The 19,212-nt window shown below is 52.2% G+C and overlaps 1 long non-coding RNA gene across 2 annotated transcripts in view; it reads right to left on the reverse strand.

The window, feature by feature from the left end:
* LOC310706628 overlaps positions 1-13,997 on the reverse strand; it is a 24,224-nt gene extending 10,227 nt beyond the window's left edge. Inside the window, exons 1-3 of one of the 2 annotated variants that reach the window (XR_014525954.1) lie at positions 13,840-13,997; positions 2,341-2,846; positions 1,916-1,982 (exon numbers count right to left, since the gene is read on the reverse strand). This is a non-coding gene — a long non-coding RNA (uncharacterized lncRNA). Of the gene's footprint in view, positions 1-1,915; positions 1,983-2,340; positions 2,847-13,839 lie in introns of those variants that run through there. The other variant, XR_014525953.1, reaches the window with a different exon arrangement.
* Positions 13,998-19,212: the final 5,215 nt, after the last annotated feature.

A 19,212-nucleotide genomic window follows, 5' to 3' on the forward strand; every position in this document is an offset into this window, starting at 1 on the left:
GGTTGGATGCTTCCTTGTCCGCCTCCTGGCAACTCCTGCAACCCAGCTGGTGCCAAACTTACTGCTCTGCTTTCCTTTGGACCATGTCAGCAAGGCCGAGGGGGTGGGTCTGGTGGTCTGGGCAGCCCAGGACCTCCATAGACACAGTGGCGTAGCGTGGGGGGTGCAGGAGGGGCCGGCCGCACCGGGCGCAACATCTGGGGGTTAGGGTTAGGGGGCGCAAATCCACGGGTTAGGGGGCACAAATTACTTGCCTTGCCCCGGGTGCTGACAACCCACGCTACGCCACTGCATAGACACTACCCAGGCTTGTGCCCCGGGGAGGTCACTTCATTGATTTGACTTCACCCCCGGAGGTTCACTTTATTGTTTCCTGAGACAGATGGATGCAAAGCAATCATTTAAAAAGCCCCAATCTTGCTCAACAGGACATTGGAGACTTACTAATATTGAAATATGTGGGATCTAGAAAAGGTTTTCTACAGCAGTGTTTCCCAACCTTTTTTGGGCAAAGGCACACTTGTTTCATGAAAAAATCTCGAGGCACACCACCATTACAGCCCCGTGACGTCAGCGCGCAGCGTCACGCCGGGAGGGACATGAATTGCTAGCAAATTGCGTAATCACCTCCTTGAGGGCTGGCTCATCTTCTCCGAAGGCAGAACCCCATTAATTAACAGCACAGACTCACACTATAGCCAAGACGAGGGGGGAAAACCTCAGTCATGCACAGTCATGCACATGTGGGGGCTAAATGAGGACGAAGACCGGGCAGAGAGCAGGGTTCAAATAACCCCACCTGGCCAGGACAATCCCTGGGTGCTCCCTTGGGCCACTCGCCTGACCCACCTCACAGGGCTGTTGTTGCGAGGATAACACGGGGAGAACCACGCGCGCCCCCGGGAGCTCCTTGGAGGAGAAAGCGGGTGATGAATGCAATGCACGAAATATATGAGAGGCGACCAGGTTTTGCAGGTGAGGGGCCCCCGCCAGCCTCCACTTCCAACACCCGGCGCAACGACGCCGAAGTTTCCCCCCGGGCTCGGCTCGGGGAGCAGCGATGCTCCCCCCCGGCTCCCCTTCGCCCTCCCGGCTCTCTCTGCCGCCCACTGGGGACCCCCCTCACCTGCCAAGTCCGGAGCGCCGGTGGAAGTTGCATGCATGCATGCAGGGCGCCGCGTTGCCATTGCATTGCACTGCACTCCATGCAACGCCTGCACGCATGCATTGCCTTGCACGCCCGCCAAGGGGTCTCCCCGCGGTCCGATGCGTCCCCTCCGGCGCGGATGCAGCATTGCAAAAATAACCCCCCCCCCAACGCAGCCCTACCTGGGGGGCAGCCTCCGCCTCTGCTGCTCCGCCTCCGCGGGGATCCCCGGGCTCCATCCTGCCGCCCGATCTCCGCGGGGGCACAGGCAGGCTGCGCGGGGTCTGCGCGGAAGAGCCCCTGCCCGCCCGGCCGCCGCCGCTGCGCTCATTCCATGGCCGGGAGAAGAGCGCTTCAAACAAAATGCCCGGCCTGCCAGGCCACGCTGGGAAATGTAGTTTGCGCACCCCGCGCGGGCGCGGAGCCCAATGGCGAGGGGACTACGGATCCCGGCAGCCCCCGCGCCGGGGACGGAGGGGGAGAGGCCGGGTGCAGGGATGGAGGGACGGGTGGGCGAGCGAGTGAGTGAGTGGCAGCCGCCAAGCCTTGGCCGAGAGCCAGGAAGGGCCTCCCCGGAGGAGGAGGAGGGAGGCGCAGAGCGGGAGGGAGGGAGGGAACCCCAGGGGTCATCTAGTGACGGCGCCCCAATCGAAAATTTGACTTAAAAAAAAAATCTTTCGAATTTTTTAATTTTTCCCGCGGCACACCAGGCAACATCTCGCGGCACCACTAGTGTGCCGCGGAACAGTGGTTGGGAAACACTGTTCTACAGGACTCGCCTAGCCTTCAAGATTACAGGGACTGTTCTTTCCATCCAGGAAGCATTTACTGTCTCCTTTACCCAGCAGTTGGCGGGTGGCGCTGTGGGTTAAACCACAGAGCCTAGGACTTGCCGATCAGAAGGTCGCCGGTTCAAATCCCCGCGACGGGGTGAGCTCCCGTTGCTCGGTCCCTGCTCCTGCTAACCTAGCAGTTCGAAAGCACGTCAAAGTGCAAGTAGATAAATAAGTACCGCTCCGGCGGGAAGGTAAAGGGTGTTTCCGTGCGCTGCTCTGGTTCGCCAGAAACGGCTTAGTCATGCTGGCCACATGACCTGGAAGCTGTACGTCGGCTCCCTCGGCCAATAAAGCGAGATGAGTACCGCAACCCCAGAGTCATCCATGACTGGACCTAATGGTCAGGGGTCCCTTTACCTTTACCCAGCAGTTGAGCCCCCTTTGTTCTGGTGGCTCTATTTAGCTCAGCAAGGCAAAGCTCGAGTGTGCAAATGATATGCAGACTTCGGGTCTTCCAAGTAACTTACCAATGTCCTTGGGCTGCCATAACCCCAAGCAAATGTGGCATTGAGGAGACTGCAAGGACATTCATAGCACAGCAAGTAATGTGACACCCAAGTTAAAGCTGAGATATGAGCGAGATTATCTGCAAAGTGATTCGCAAGTGGGTCACAAAGGTTTACCAAGTGTTCCTCATGTGTAAATTAAAATCTGTAGAGATGGAGAGAGAAATTGATTTAGAACATCCTGGAGTCAGTGCTTGGGAAGTTCATTTTAGAAAGGAATTAGTTGCAGTTCACATTCACCCCCTCCAGAAGAGAACTAACTGTTTCCAGTTCAATTCGCAGCTCATTATGTAATTGATTCACGTGGTCCTTGCCTTCTGCTCTCCTCCAGCCTTCAGAATTTTACAAGCTGCTCTGCTGAAGTATAAAATAGACATAAGAAACCATCAAAACACACAGTGTAATGTGAACAACTGTTTCATTTATTTCCCCCAACAATTAGGATCTTAACACAGCAGCATTACTTTTTAGTGGCCACAAACCCAGAATTAAGTGTGACGAAGCTCCTATACATATACAAATGATTGAAATGCAATTAAATTGAATTAAAATTGCCCCAAGCCCCACTGCAAAAGGAACTTCATTTGCTTTTCAGTTCCCCCCCAAAATTATAAGGAATGGCTTTCAGGTGCCATTCAGTGCCATTTTTGAATCTGTTTATAGTGAATTAATTTGTCTGATTTAGTTCATGCCAAGCACTGATCAGAGCTAGAACCAGGTGGCTGAAAAAACAAGCAAAATAAGGTTGAGCTAATAAGTTGGAGTAACTTGGGAGAAAGGTTTAAGCAACTTTCCGTCTCCAGAGTTTCATGCAAATAGCCTTGAATGGGAGACAGGGCATGTGAACTTTGACCTCTCTGGAGTGAGGAACTGTGTGCACATTGGATGCAACTTGCATATTGCCAAAATAAGGGGAAACAGCCACCAAAAAAAGAGGATTCAGATTCACATATAGTCTTCATATGTTACCATACATATATGTGTGCAAATATATAGACTCGATTGCTATAATTTAAACAGAAATACAATACAGAAAAGCTGCTCTGGTAATCTGTGTCTGCCTCCTCAGTTCTGCTGCCCAGATACAAACTATGGATGGGCAGCTTCAAACCACCAGCAACACTCCTCTTTTGGGGGGGTTTCTTAATCTTTAAATTGGACTTGGACAGGACAGCCCTTCAGATTAGGTCTGGCCCATCCATGAGGCAGACGCCTCGGGTGGCGGAATCCCCGGGATGGCTTTCCATCCCTCCTGCTAGAAAAGAGAGGCGAAGTGCTGGCGGCTTCCAGCGAGATCTCTCAAACGGGATCTCGCTGGAACTTGGGAATTGCTGCCACACTGTCCCGATCCGCAAGGCTTCAGGGAGGCAAGGTCTCTTCCCTCTTCACCTCCAATGGCCAAACGTAACATGCCGTCCCTGCTTTGGATAGAAGACTGTCTTCTGTCAAGTATGGTAAAAGATAAAGGTAAAGTCCAGTCAAAGGCGAATATGGGTGTCAGGGGTTTAGGAGCAGAGGCACGGGCAAGGGAGGAAACAGAGAGCGAAGGGGAGGAGGCAGAAGAAAAGATGAGTGATGACGACGACCCGAGATCTCCGAGTCTTTCCAGTGAATCAGAGGATTCACAGAAAGGAGCACCAGTGGCCAGGGCAAGGGGGGAGTCTAGGGGGGCACCCCAGGAAGATAGAGCCAGAGGGGACTCAGGGGGGAGCAGCTGGAAATCGGGACCAGCGTCACCGCCAGGAAGCAGGGAAGAGGAAGGGAGCCAGGGGGGAAGCGCTGGCAGCTCACCACAGGAGGGAGGGCATGAGTCAGGAGTGGCCACACCTCCATCGGGGAGCGAAGAAACGGTTAAGAGGAAAGTGGAAGGTTGGGCGCGCGCGCCAAGTTCAAATGCAGAGGAAGGCGGCGCAGTAAGCAGCCCCGAAAGAGAGCCAGGTCCTAAAGCCCGGCGCAAGGAGACAGGAGGGTCCGGGTCAGCGTCAGAAGAATCCCGGAAGGAAGAAACCCCGGGGGGTAGAGGGACCCAGAGGAGGACAGTCAGGCGGAAAAGGTGGAGCAAGGCTAGGATATTAAGTTGGTGCACACGGGGCGGAGACTCAGACGGAGCTTCGCCGATCTAGCTACTAGACGTAGAGTTGCGCGCAGCAGCGTGAGAATGGAAACTGTAATTCAATAAAGACTTTTACTTAATGATCGCTGGCTAGCGTGATCCTGTGTGAGCTAGGATCTTCAAGCAGCTCTGACAGTAAGCTCCGTCTCCCTCTTGTGGGCATCTACAGCCTCGAGGAGGGGAGAGAAACAGGTGCCTACTAGCGAGCTCACGAACGGCAGACGACATGACGGCTGAGCAGCAGATAGAGGAACTCAGAAACGCAGTGGCACAACTGAACGCCGAGGCTCTCGCATCCAGGAAGAGAGAGGAGGAGGCAGCTGCCGCCTGCAGGGATCTCCAGGTCAGGTTAGACGTGCTGACAAAGCAGACACCCCGGCAGGAGGGAATTGGGTTGGCGAGACGGACAGGCGGGCTGGTCTCTCACTTCGATGGGAACCTGCAACAGTATCCCAACTTTAGAGCCGACGTACTGTGCGCACTGCAACTGCTGCATAAAGACTTTAGAGATGAACAAGAGAGAGTGGGGTTCATCATGTCCCATTTGCATGGGGATGCGAAAGCATGGCTACGCAATTTATGGAGAGATAAGGATCCGGCGCTCCAGAATGCAGATGCCTTTATTAAAGCGATGGATGGGTGTTTTTTATCAAGTATTGACGTGGATCTTGCACGGAAGGAGGTGCATGGGCTGAGACAAGGGAGGGCCAGCGTCAGGCAGTATCATGCCCGCTTTTTCGCCTTGGTCAGTGCCCTGGGATGGGACAGAGATTCGGCTCCTGTAAGAGACCTCTTTTGGGAGGGGCTGCACAACTCGATTAAAGATGAGATCGCGAGGGGGGAGAGACCCCGAACCACCCAGGAGGTCGTTCAGAGGGCACTGGCAGTGGGGGTGAGGCTGGAAGGACGTCCGTGGAGCAGGGACGAAGGGCGTGGAGGGCGCGAACCAGCCAGGGGCTCCTCCTTCCTTCCCAGAGAAGCAGCGCGGGCGCAATCCACGCCTCCGCCAGGAGGAGGAGCCGAACCTATGGAGGTTGGAGGTGCAAGGGCTCAGTCAGCAACCAGAGCCCTAGCACCGGTAGCAGTGAAAGCGAAGCCTCCTAGAGGGAACAGGAAGTGTTACGTCTGTGAAGAGCCAGGGCATATGGCAAAAGAGTGTCCCCAGAGGCTCCACAAGCTTACTGCAGCCTCGGCAATGGTGACTGCAGCACCGCAGCAAGGGGGACCACAGCAGGGAAACGACGCAGTCTGGCTGGAGGAAGAGGCCCTGGGGCCCAGCCAGACGTGTTAGTGACGCAGTCCCCAGAGGTTTTACAGCCCGTGAACCCCCTCCCGCCCAAACCAGTGGTGAGGCTCACCGCATCTCTCCAGCTGCCCAATGGAATCACCACTGACGTGCCAATCACCATTGACTCAGGCAGCAATGCGGACTTTATAGGGCAGGACTTTGTCGACAAACACGCTATACAGTTGCTGCCGGCCACACTGCCCCTGCAGGTTGTCACGGTGGATGGCAGGGAGTTGCTAGGGGGGCAAGTGGTGAAGCAGACGCCGCCCATGGCGATGCGACTTGGAAATCACAAAGAAATCATCAGCTTCAATGTCACTCAACTATCGGATACGCCCATTGTATTGGGAATGAGTTGGCTGGACAAGCACAGCCCAACGCTGGCTTGGTACCAGAGGCAGCTGATCTTCGGCTCTTCCTTTTGTGCTGAACACTGCATCGTGCCCCGGCAGGAAGGAGAGGAAGAGGAGTCACAGCTGCTGCTAGGCATGCTGCAAGCGATTCCCCACAAGTACGCAGAATTTTTGGAAGTTTTCTGCGAGAAGGAGGCGGACAGGCTGCCCCCTCACAGACCATATGACTGCAAGATTGACCTGCTGCCGGGGGTGGCGCTGCCTAAGGGGAAACTGTATTCCATGTCAGAGGACGAGCTGCAGGAACTCAAACAGTTCATAGATCATAATTTGGAGCGCGGTTTCATCCGAGAGTCCAAGGCAGCGGGGGGCAGCCCAGTATTCTTTGTTAAGAAGCGAGACACGCCCCAAAAAAGACTGGTCGTGGACTATCGCATTTTAAACAATGGGACCAAGCCGTCGGACTTCCCCATGCCCCGAATCGACGACCTCCTGGCGAAGGTGCGGAAGGGAAAAGTGTTCACCAAGTTAGACCTGCGAGGGGCGTACAACCTCATTCGTATACGGGAGGGAGATGAGTGGAAGACGGCCATGTTCACGCCACTGGGTACCTACGAATACAGAGTTATGCCCTTTGGATTGCAAAATGGCTCCCACGTTTTTCAAGCTTTCATGCATCACGTGTTGGCGGGACTTCTCTACAAGACGTGCGTCTGTTTCTTAGATGACATCCTGATCTTTTCGGAATCGCAGCAGGAGCATGACAGACACGTCAAGGAAGTGCTGACCAGACTAAAGCAACATAGGCTCTACGCCAAGCTGGAGAAGTGCCAATTTGACGTGACGGAGGTGGATTTTCTGGGCTACAAGTTGTCTGACAAGGGGCTCGCCATGGACAGCGCCAAGGTTCGCGCGGTATTGGATTGGAAGAGTCCACGCAACCGGAAGGAGGTCCAGAGGTTTGTCGGCTTTGCGAACTTCTATCGCAAGTTTATCAAGGGCTTCGCGATGCAGACAGCGGCCATCACGGACACGCTTAGCTCCAAGAAAAAGAAGTTCGTTTGGACAGAGGAGGCGGAGCAGTCCTTTCAGGCACTCAAGCGTCTCTTCGCGTCGGAAGAGCAGCTGCTTCACGTCAACCCCAGCAGGCCGATGAGGGTGGAGACAGACGCCTCGGACAGAGCCTTGGGGGCGGTCCTGCTGCAAAAGGACCAGCAGGGGGTGTGGCGACCGGCAGCGTTTTACTCCAGGAAGCTCAGCAAGTCCGAGCAGAACTACACCATCTGGGACAGGGAGTTGCTGGCCATTCATGCAGCGTTCAAAGCGTGGAGGCACTTCCTGATCGGCGCCAAGCACACGGTGCAGGTTTGCACGGACCACAAGAATCTGGAGCACTGGCGCACGGCACAGTTCCTAAACCAGAGGCAGATACGTTGGGCGGAGTTTTTTGCGAACTTCGACTTCCGCATAGAGTATGTCCCGGGGGACACTAACATCATGGCGGACGCCCTCTCCCGTAAGCCACAGTATCTGGAGGACGCAACGCCAGCGGCCGCCATGCACATCTTCGCACCAACAGTATGGGCGTGCGCCGCGGCCACTGTGGACCTGGAGGCGGTGCGACGAGCGTTGCAGGATGACTCCTTCGCGCAAGCAAAGATGGCAGAGGTGCAAAGGGGCACGGCTGCGGCCGACGGTTTCCAGCTACGAGATGGTTTGCTCATCCGTAAGGGGGCCATCTACGTGCCGGGAGACGACCTTCGCGCCAAGGTGCTGCAGCAGCTGCACGACGCGCCCACGGCCGGGCACTTTGGCAAGGAGAAGACGGTGGAATTAGTAGCCAGGGATTTCTGGTGGCCTGGAATGAGAGGGGAGGTCGCAGACTACGTGGCGAGGTGTGACACCTGCCAGAGGGCCAAACCAGTGCACAAACCGCCGGCCGGACTGTTGGAACCGCTGCAAACTCCGGTCGAACCTTGGGAGAGGGTGGCCCTGGACTTTGTCACGGATCTGCCCAGCTCGAGGGGCAAGACGGCAGTGCTGGTGGTGGTGGACCTGTTTTCCAAGATGGCGCATTTCATTCCGTGTGCTAAGGTGGCCACGGCGGAGCAAACCGCCAAACTGTTCATAGACCACGTGTTCAAGGTTCACGGTCTGCCACGGTCTATTCTGTCCGACCGGGGGCGGCAGTTCATCTCGAATTTCTGGCAGAAGCTGATGGGCTTCCTGAACGTCAAGATCAACCTGGCGTCGGCGAGACACCCGCAGACCAACGGGCAAGCAGAGCGGGTCAATGCCATCATGCAGCAGTACCTGAGATGTTATGCAAATCAACAGCCTGCGACGTGGGTGGATTACCTGCCGCTTGCCGAGTTCGCCTACAACAACACGAAGCACGTGTCCACGGGGGTCACGCCGTTCTTCGCCAACAACGGGAGGCACCCCAGAACCTTCCCGGGACTGGAAAGAAGGGGGGAGGGGGAGCCGCAGACAGCAGATGCGTTCGCGTCGGAGCTGCAGGAAGTCCACGATCAGCTGAGGCGCCACCTGGAGCTGGCCAAACAAGCACAGAAGGGTTGGCGAAGAGCTCCACGTGGGAGACTGGGTTTGGTTAGCAGCCCACGCAGTGCCGGCCAGGTCGTTGGCCAAGAAGAAACTAGGGCATAAACAACTGGGGCCCTACCAAGTCGAAGAGCAGGTCAACCCGGTAGCTTTCAGACTGGCACTTCCGGAGGGTTCCAGAATGCATCCGGTATTCCACAGATCGGTGCTCACTCCCTACAAGGCACCGCACAGGTTCCAGGAACCCGGAACAGCGCCGAGTCCGGTCAGAGACAGAACAGGGCACGCGGGAGTGGCACAGAAGGAGCGCATCAACGAAGTCACGGAGATTTTGGACTCCAGATGGGGGGAAGAGGGGGTAGAATACTTTCTCGCCAAGGAGGGCACCCCGGCCAGTGCGAACAGCTGGGTGCCGGGCTACGCCTTGGACGAACCTCTCCTCAAAGACGAGTTTCATGCCCTCTTTCCCCATAGACCTATGCCAGCAGACTTTTTCGATGACTGGCTTTTCACGCCCACGCTTTCGGCCAGCACTTTCCGGGGGTTCGACTCGGACGAGGACCCGACACAAGACGTCCGTTCCCCGGAGGGGTCACCCTCGGGATCTGCATCAGAACCCTCGTATTGGTGGGACGATAGACCAGAGGAGCAGTTCCGCAGACGGTGGCTGGAAGGCCCAGGACGAGCAACACCGCCAGGAGGAAGTGAGGGAGAGACGGACATGGACGTTTTCGGGGACGACCCTGGTTTCGAGCACGGCGGCACAGAGATGGAAGCGGAGGTGACCGTTGTCGACGAGAGCAGGGAGGAAGACCCGCGAGACTTCAGATGGAGGCCCGCCACGGGAAGCGACCGATATCCGACGTTCGTCCCTTTGCAACAGCAGCCCCCAGCTCCAGCACCGGAAGGAGGGGAGGGGGGAATGGGGGGCTTCGAGGGGGGGATGGATGTCAGGGGTTTAGGAGCAGAGGCACGGGCAAGGGAGGAAACAGAGAGCGAAGGGGAGGAGGCAGAAGAAAAGATGAGTGATGACGACGACCCGAGATCTCCGAGTCTTTCCAGTGAATCAGAGGATTCACAGAAAGGAGCACCAGTGGCCAGGGCAAGGGGGGAGTCTAGGGGGGCACCCCAGGAAGATAGAGCCAGAGGGGACTCAGGGGAGAGCAGCTGGAAATCGGGACCAGCGTCACCGCCAGGAAGCAGGGAAGAGGAAGGGAGCCAGGGGGGAAGCGCTGGCAGCTCACCACAGGAGGGAGGGCATGAGTCAGGAGTGGCCACACCTCCATCGGGGAGCGAAGAAACGGTTAAGAGGAAAGTGGAAGGTTGGGCGCGCGCGCCAAGTTCAAATGCAGAGGAAGGCGGCGCAGTAAGCAGCCCCGAAAGAGAGCCAGGTCCTAAAGCCCGGCGCAAGGAGACAGGAGGGTCCGGGTCAGCGTCAGAAGAATCCCGGAAGGAAGAAACCCCGGGGGGTAGAGGGACCCAGAGGAGGACAGTCAGGCGGAAAAGGTGGAGCAAGGCTAGGATATTAAGTTGGTGCACACGGGGCGGAGACTCAGACGGAGCTTCGCCGATCTAGCTACTAGACGTAGAGTTGCGCGCAGCAGCGTGAGAATGGAAACTGTAATTCAATAAAGACTTTTACTTAATGATCGCTGGCTAGCGTGATCCTGTGTGAGCTAGCATCTTCAAGCAGCTCTGACAATGGGGTACAACGCTCATCTCACATTTGGGCCGAGGGAGCTGGCGTTTGTCTACAGACAGCTTTCCCGGTCATGTGGCCAGCATGACTAAACCACTTCTGGTGCAATGGGACACTGTGACGGAAACCAGAGCGCACAAAAACACCGTTTACCTTCCCGCCACAGCAGTACCTACTTGCACTGGCATGCTTTCGAACTGCTAGGTTGGCAGGAGCTGGGACAGCGCAACAGGAGCTCACCCCATTGCGGGGAGTCGAACCGCTGACCTAAATTGGCAAGCCCAAGAGGCTCAGTGGTTTAGGCCACAGTGCCACCCACGTCCCATGCTGTCACGTAGGAGGCATAGCCAGCAGATGAGAGAGACACCTACAAGATGTTTCTTTCTCTGTGTGAGAGAGAGTCAGAGCCTTCTGCCGTTTCTAAACTCTACCATCTCAGCCCCGCAAGCTACTGGCGACTCTTCTTCAGCAGGCAAAAAGTTCCCTGCACATAGGGTTGCCATATTTCAAAAAAGTAAAATTCCTGACACCCACATAATTGTTGAACTTTCTTTTTGGGGAACAAACCCAAACTGTTGAGCATTTTGGGGGAAAACTCCACACCCCAAATAGTTGTTTTAAGCTTTTTGAGCTGTTTCCACTGTTTTTTCCATCGTGTTGCCTGCTGAAGAAGAGTCGCCAGTAGCTTGCGGGGCTGAGATGGTAGAGTTTAGAAATGGGAGAAGGCCAGTCTGATGTGGAGCAATTGCACCATCTGCTGGCAATCCAGAGCAAAACAAAACAAAACAAAACTATGGAGGAGAGATTTATGGAATGCTACTTAATGAATAGCTGGAGCCTAAACCCTAACCGCTGGTGGACTGGCTAAATCTATAACTAAATCTATAACTATATAAATATATAGTTGCAGAGTCTCCAAGTGTCCCTATTTTCTAAGGACGTTCCTGATTTAGAGAAGCGGTTCTGGTTTCTGATTTGATCCAGGAATGTCCTGCTTTTCCTTAGGACGTCCCAATTTCCATGGGAGAAATTTTGGAGGTTACGGTAAGATGTCCCACTTTTCATCAGAGAAATGTTGGAGGGTTTGGAGTTGCAGTTTCACATGGTAAGCTTCCTTTGACTTAATACTGTGTGTGTGAGTGAGAGAGAGAGAGAAGAAGAAGAAGTGTTTGGATTTGATATCCCGCCTTTCACTCTCTTTAAGGAGTCTCAAAGTGGCTAACATTCTCCTTTCCCTTCCTCCTCCACAACAAACACTCTGTGAGGTGAGTGGGGCTGAGAGACTTCAGAGCAGTGTGACTAGCCCAAGGTCACCCAGCAGCTGCATGTGGAGGAGCGGAGACGCGAACCCGGTTCCCCAGATTACAAGACTACCGCTCTTAACCACAACACCACACTGGAGAGAGAGATGGGGGGGGTTGTATGTGAATGCTTAGTACAGGCTTCCTCATCAACCTTGGCCCTCCAGATGTTTTTGGCCTACAACTCCCATGATCCCTAGCTAGCAGGACCAGTGGTCAGGGATGATGGGAATTGTGGTCTCAAAACATCTGGAGGGCCGAGGTTGAGGAACCCTGGCTTAGTACTTCCTCACCCCACAATCCTTGCATGTAGAAAACCAGCATGTCAGAAGGAACGTTCACCCTTCTCCATGATGTGCTAGCTTTCTAAGTAAAGGAATATGTGGGGTTGGTTTTTTTAAATGATGCATTCAACACATAACCCTCTCACATTTCATTTCATCTTGTTTAATATATTTCCATGCTTCTTTTCACTCACATGTATCACAAAGCAGCTCATAAGCGATAAATAACGATAACAGAACAGCACATCACAGTTACAACTTAAATCATATAGAAAAACAAACAAATTGCCAGTAGCAATTGCAAATCATCGGTAAAACAACCACCTTCGGTAAAACACCTGAAGGAGTGTCTCCACCCCCATCGTTCTGCCCAGACACTGAGGTCCAGCGCTGAGGGCCTTCTGGCGGTTCCCTTGCTGTTACAGGGAACCAGGCAGAGGGCCTTCTCGGTAGTGGCACCTGCCCTGTGGAACGCCCTCCCACCAGATGTCAAGGAGATAAGTAATTCTATAACCTTTAGAATATATCCGAAGGCAGCCCTGTATAGGTTTTAAGGTTTAAGGTTTTGTGATTTTTTTATATATGTTGGAAGTCACCCAGAGTTGCTGGGGCAACCCAACCAGATAGGCAGTGTACAAATAAAAATAAAAATAATGAATATATTATTTATATATATCCCGCCCATCCGACTGGATTTCCCCAGTCACTCTGGGCAGCTTCCAACAAAAGATTAAAAATACATTAAAACATCAGTCATTAAAAACTTCCCTAAACAAGGCTGCCCTCAGATGTCTTCTAAAAGTCAGGTAGTTGTTTATCTCCTTGACATCTGATGCGAGGGCGTTCCACAGAGTGGGCGCCACCACCAAGAAGGCCCTCTGCCTGGTTCTCTGTAACTTTGCTTCTTGCAGTGAGGGAACTGCCAGAAGGCCCTCAGCGCTAGACCTCAATGTCCGTGTTGAATGATGGGGAGGGAGATGCTCCTTCAGGTATACTGTACTGGGCTGAGGCTGTTTAGGGCTTTAAAGGTCAGCACCAACACTTTGAATTGTGCTCGGAAATGTACTGGGAGCCAATGTAGGTATTTCAAGACCGGTGTTATATGGTCTCGGTGGCCGCTCCCAGTCACCAGTCTAGCTGCCGCATTCTGGATTAGCTGTAGTTTCCGGGTCACCTTCAAAGGTAGCCCCACGTAGAACGCATTGCAGTAGTCCAAGCGGGAGATAACTAGAGCATGCCCCACTCTGGTGAGACAGTCCGCAGGCAGATAGAGTCTCAGCCTGCATACCAGATGGAGCTGGTAGACCGCTGCCCTGGATACAGAATTGACCGTCACCTCCATGGACAGCTGTGAGTCCAAAATGACTCCCAGGCTGCGCACCTGGTCCTTCAGGGGCACAGTTACCCCATTCAGGACCAGGGAATCCTCCACACCCGCCCGCCCCCTGTGCCCCAAGAACAGTACTTCTGTCTTGTCAGGATGCAACCCCAACCCATTAGCCACCATCCATCCTCCAACCGCCTCCAGGCACTCACACAGGACGTTTCACCACCTATTATCTATTATCACCGCCTATTATCTGCCTGATATAGGACAGTCCAGGTCAAGTTCTACTGGGCAATGCTGCTGCCCATGCAACAAGCCCTGAGCCCCATGAGGACTCAAGAACAGCTGACATAGTTGGGTATGTTTAGTTAGGAGGATATAAAGTATGGGGTGGGAGGGGACATGTTGTGGGTCTTCAAATACCTGAAGGGTTGTCACCCAGAAGATGGAGCAGACAGTTGTTGAGAGTGGTTAGGAGGGTCCCATTCCCCTCACAGAGCTAGATTTCTCAGAGTTCCCCGGGGAGAGGGATTGACTGTTAAACCTCCATGGGAATTCTAGCTATGCAAGGGGAACAAAGGTCTCCTAGCAACTCTCAGCACCCTTAACAAACTACACTTCACAGGATTCTCGGGGGGGGGGGAGCCGTGATTATTTAAAGCAGCGACATACTGCTTTCAGGGCATAGCACTGATGGGACCTAAGAGAGGAGCTGAAGCGAATTAGCCCCCAATACTGCTGTGGTGATGCATGAATAGGTCTAAAACCCCAGCTGAAATGGGCTTAGCCCCCTGAGTTGCGGTAATAATAATAATAATAATTTATTATTTATATATACCCCGCCCATCTGGCTGGGTTTCCCCAGCCACTCTGGGCGGCGTCCAACAAAAGATTAAAAATTCATCAAAACGTCAGTCATTAAAACTTCCCTAAACAGGGCTGCCTTTAGATGTCTTCTAAAAGTCAGGTAGTTGTTTATCTCCTTGACATCTGATGGGAGGGCGTTCCACAGAGTGGGCGCCACCACCGAGAAGGCCCTCTGCCTGGTTCTCTGTAACTTTGCTTCTTGCAGTGAGGGAACTGCCAGAAGGCCCTCGGCGCTAGACCTCAATTTCCATGTTGAATGATGGGGAGGGAGACGCTCCTTCAGGTATACTGGGCCGAGGCTGTTTAGGGCTTTAATGGTCAGTGCCAACACTTTGAATTGTGCTCAGAACATACTGGTTGTCACGAGGTTTTCTCTGCACTTAGATGGGCTGCCTGTTTCCCAGCACTGCACCAGAAATGTTCTTTCTCTCTCCCTGCCCTGCCCCACCCCAATGGTAGCTATCAGACTGCATTTCACGTGCTTGGTTTAGAATTGACAGCTGGACTTGTGAACTTGCAGTTCTGCATAGGCAGGTTATGCAGTTCATTTTCCTGGGATTTGCACCCCGCCCCAGAATTATTTTCTTCTTTGAAAGGAGGACGAGCACTGCAGCGTGACTCTTCCCACTTCTGACACCACGTGGCGTTCACAGAGAGCCAGGACGCCAGCTTGGGCTGAAACCCCAACCCAGCTTTAGTTTCCTGGCCTCTTCTCTCCTTGCGCTGGCGTTTATGTGGCTCAGACCGCACAGCCTCCCTTCCCCTTCCAGGGAAATTGATTTAAAATTAGAGTGTCAGAATAAAGATATGTACAGATCGATGAATGACTGAATGCAGAAATACCTGCACACGTGCTCAGAATGGGGAAAGGCAGGTGAGAGACATAAGAATATTAAAAAAAAACAAACCACACCCTAGCTACATTTATGGGTGTGGATGGCAAGCAACGGAACAACAGGGAATACTGTGAAAAAACGGGAAGATGTGGAAATTGATACAGATGTGAGAAATGGCACTTCCAATTTTACCCCTCCCCTATGAAGCAAACCTCGTTCCATTCAACGCTTTTTGTATTAAAAGAGTCAAAGCGAACCCGTTTTGTGGTAAGAGACTCTACTCCATTTCAGTAAGAACATATAGTTCAGTTGGTAGATCGTGAGACTTTTAATCTCACGGTTGTGGGTTCGAGTCCCTCACCACTCAGAATATGGGGTTGGACTAGAAGACCTTGGGGCCCCTTCCAATTCTTTGACTCTTAAGTTTTTACAGTCTGGCCCCTGCTCCCCGCTCATGTCATTTCATTCATTTTTTAAAAATTGTTTCTATTAAATATTTTATCGGGTACAAAAATACAGAAAGCTTCACAAATTTTCTTTCATTCGTTTCTTCCTTGCTGTATTATTTTATGGGTCAAAACCCCCAATACAGTATAAATGTTTGCAGCTGTTTGGCGTTTATTTCCAAAACTGGCAGCGAGGCCCGAACATGAATTATTTTTAGTAACTCTGGTGTGGCGCTATCAGTAAATGTTGTGAATATTCAGCTTCCCCCAGGAGCCTTAGCAGTGTAGGTTGCTGTGTTTAGCGTGTCAATGAAAGGAAACTTAGAAGCCTTTAAAGAATGATTCATCGCCACCTCACCCCCTTTGCAGTAAAGCGCTAGTCAATCAATAGCCTTGCCACTAACTCTGGGGAGGGTTTTTATTTTATTTTTTTAGTTGCCTTCATAAAATATTTTAATTATCTCAAAATCATAAAATATAAGTAGGCACAATTTGCTTGGAACTCAGGAGGGTAATATGAACGAGAGGAAGAGATAAATGTTTGCGTTTCCACAAACTTAAATCAACCTCTATAATATGAAACCTAACGCAGAGCGAAACCAGTGAGTTATTGGCAATATTTAACTTCCCAATAATAGGAATAAATATTACAGCAGCCAGTTTATGTACTCGCTGTTATGGAAAGGAGAGAGAAATAAATACATTGTTCGGAACTGTGCATTAATCCCTCCCTTTGGCATGTTTCTCACCACCACAATTGTTCATTTATTCTTTCCAACTGTTTTACAACTGTGCATTCCTTGGCTGGATCTAGACGCATCAAAGAAGTGTTTCAGTCTAAAGCACTGTAAATTTAAACAGGGAAATCTGGTAGGGAAAAACGGGACTCCACGTCGCCATCTGGTGGCACACAACGTTATATCACACATACAATGCACATAAATTGCTTTTTCTTTAGCACTCTAGCTGAATCCCTTCTTTCTGAAGCCCAGCTTTATAGAAGTTACTCTTATTGTATTATTATATTAATGCAATAGATGACAGAGGCTGTGAGCACCTGCAAAGGGTCACTGTGTGACAGCCATGCTTGTGTGTCGATGGGGCCTTCCGATGGGGAAAACCCTCACATCAGCAGGGTTAAACTTGGTGAGAGAGGGGGACTTGGTGCTCACCTTCTCTGCCCCGGCGCAGACAAGCGGCAACACCGTGCGCTGGAATGGCCCCCTCTTGCCCAAACTTGCCAATTTCCTCTTCTATGCAAATGTTCAAGCTGCAAGAACCCAGTCCTCTCTTTTCAACTGGTTACCCTGCAGCGCTGACAGTGCTCACGGTGTGAGGCAGCTGCAGAGTGTTGCAAACTCTTCTCCCACCCTCGCTGCCCCAAATTTCCTGGGTTTCCTAAGTTAGCTTGCCATGGGCACACTACCGTATTTTTCACTCCATAAGGCGCACCTAACCATACTTTTTTTGGGGGGGGGGGATTCAAGAAAAAAATATTATTTAAAGGGAGCACTGAGCAGAACCTGAATGCATCCCAGGCTCTGCTCAGCGCTCCCTTTCATGAGCCGTGCGGAGCGTGTGTGCAGCACTTGTGGGCTTTTCCCCTTCTCCCTCCTCGGGGAAAAGCCCCCAAGAGCCCCCCACACACTCCGCACAGCTCTTTAAAGGGAGCGTGGCTCTTGGGGGCTTTTGTGGGAGGTGGGGGAAGTGAAAGAGCCGCGCTCTGTCCCTTCCCCCACCTCCCGCAAAAGCCAGGGATAGCCGTGTGAAGCCTCCCCAGGGCAGCAGGATGAAGGCTCCCCACTGCCCTGCAGAGGCTGCGCGGGCTACCCCAGAGCTGCTCAGGTGCTTGTGGGGCTGGCAGGGAAGCTTGGGTTCCCCATCCCCAGCCCCAAAAAGCAGCTCGGGGAGCAGCGGAAAGGCTGCACGCAGCCTTCCCGCTGCTCCCAGAGTTTGTGGGGCTGGCAGTGGGGGATGCCCGGGTCCCCCCCCCCTCAGCCCCAGGGAGCACACATTCACTCCATAAGACGCACAGACATTTCCCCTTAGATTTTAAGAGGAAAAAAGTGTGTCTTATGGAGCGAAAAATACAGTAATTTGGCCCGCAGGGCATTGCTGCTGAGGCAACCAGGAAATGTACCTTTGTATTGGGATATTCATTTAAGTGTGAATGGAGTTCCTGGGCCCCACATTGCATCTGGTGGCAGACACTGCCCAAATGAAGAGCAGGGCATTGAGGCAATTCTCTTAAAAAATAATTATTATACGAATTTTCATTTATAACAAACATTTCAACTCTAATTCTCACATTTCAAACTTGGACTTCCCTCCCTCTCTTTCTGTGCTTCCTTAGATTTATTTACATCTTTCCCCACATATCCCAACCATCTCTACTTATTCCTTTATTCGTCTGTTTTCATAGATGTTTTTGAAACTGCAGGTTTCTACACTAATCCTGCCAATGTGGTGTAGTGGTTAAGAGCGGTAGTCTTGTAATCTGGGGAACCGGGTTCGCATCTCCGCTCCTCCACATGCAGCTGCTGGGTGACCTTGGGCCAGTCACACTTCTTTGAAGTCTCTCAGCCCCACTCACCTCACAGAGTGTTTGTTGTGGGGGAGGAAGGGAAAGGAGATTGTTAGCCACTTTGAGACTCCTTAAAGGGAGTGAAAGGCGGGATATCAAATCCAAACTCTTCTTCTTCTTCTTCAATGTCCTAATCTGTTTGCAGTTTGTAGATATTCAACGAACCATTTCCATTCCTTAATAAAATGCTTGCTGTCTTGATTTCTTATTCTTCTGACATGTTTTGCCATTTCTGCATGGTCCATTCATTTCTGTAGCCATTCTTCTCTCGTTGGGACTTCTTCTTGGGCATTGAAACAATTCAACTTTTCTACCAGGGTTGAGCTCTCTTTCTCCTGCTTCCAACACAGATGGGCACGGGGGACGGGGACGACACACCGCTGTTTGCGAAGAGGCAGGGAAGAATGCACAAGAGAGTTCCATGTTTTCGCACCTCCAAAATCGGTTTTGCAGCATAGATCAAATTCCACACACACACACACAAAAATACCTAGAGTAGGTAGGCATAAAGCCTTCATGATGGAGAAGTGTGATTATATTACTGGTGAAGAGTCGGCAGAAAACATATCCAAACATGCCTGCCACAGCTTTCCTGAAACTCCTCAGGCTGACTCACAACATTGATATCTGGAGTGGGTTGGTATGGAGAGCAGATTAAAATGCCGTTAGCATCAAAGAAAGAATCAAGGAATATTTAGTAGTCATGAATGCAAGGCAACCCGGGACAAGTTGCTCAAGGTTCACCCACGCTTTGAGGAAATGGGAGGCGGCATAATATATTCTTGGTATTCAGTTCCATCCTGCTTCCTTCTTAACTTTTGCAGCAAGTTTACAGATGGTTCATCGATTGGTGGCCTAGCCGGGCATTGCGGGTCTTTCCTGATGGCAGCTATGGGATCAGAAAAGAGGCACCTTTCATGAACGTGCTCTCTCTGTGTCTTTAATGTAGAAGACAAGCAAGGATCATTGTAGGAGAGAAGTGGCCCCACACTGGTGGCGCTGTGGTCTAAACCACTGAGCCTCTTGGGCTTGCTGATCAGAAGGTCAGCAGTTTGAATCCCTG

This window comes from Podarcis liolepis, assembly GCF_965112155.1.
Source record: "Podarcis liolepis genome assembly, chromosome: 5".
NCBI classification, from domain to species: domain Eukaryota; kingdom Metazoa; phylum Chordata; class Lepidosauria; order Squamata; family Lacertidae; genus Podarcis; species Podarcis liolepis.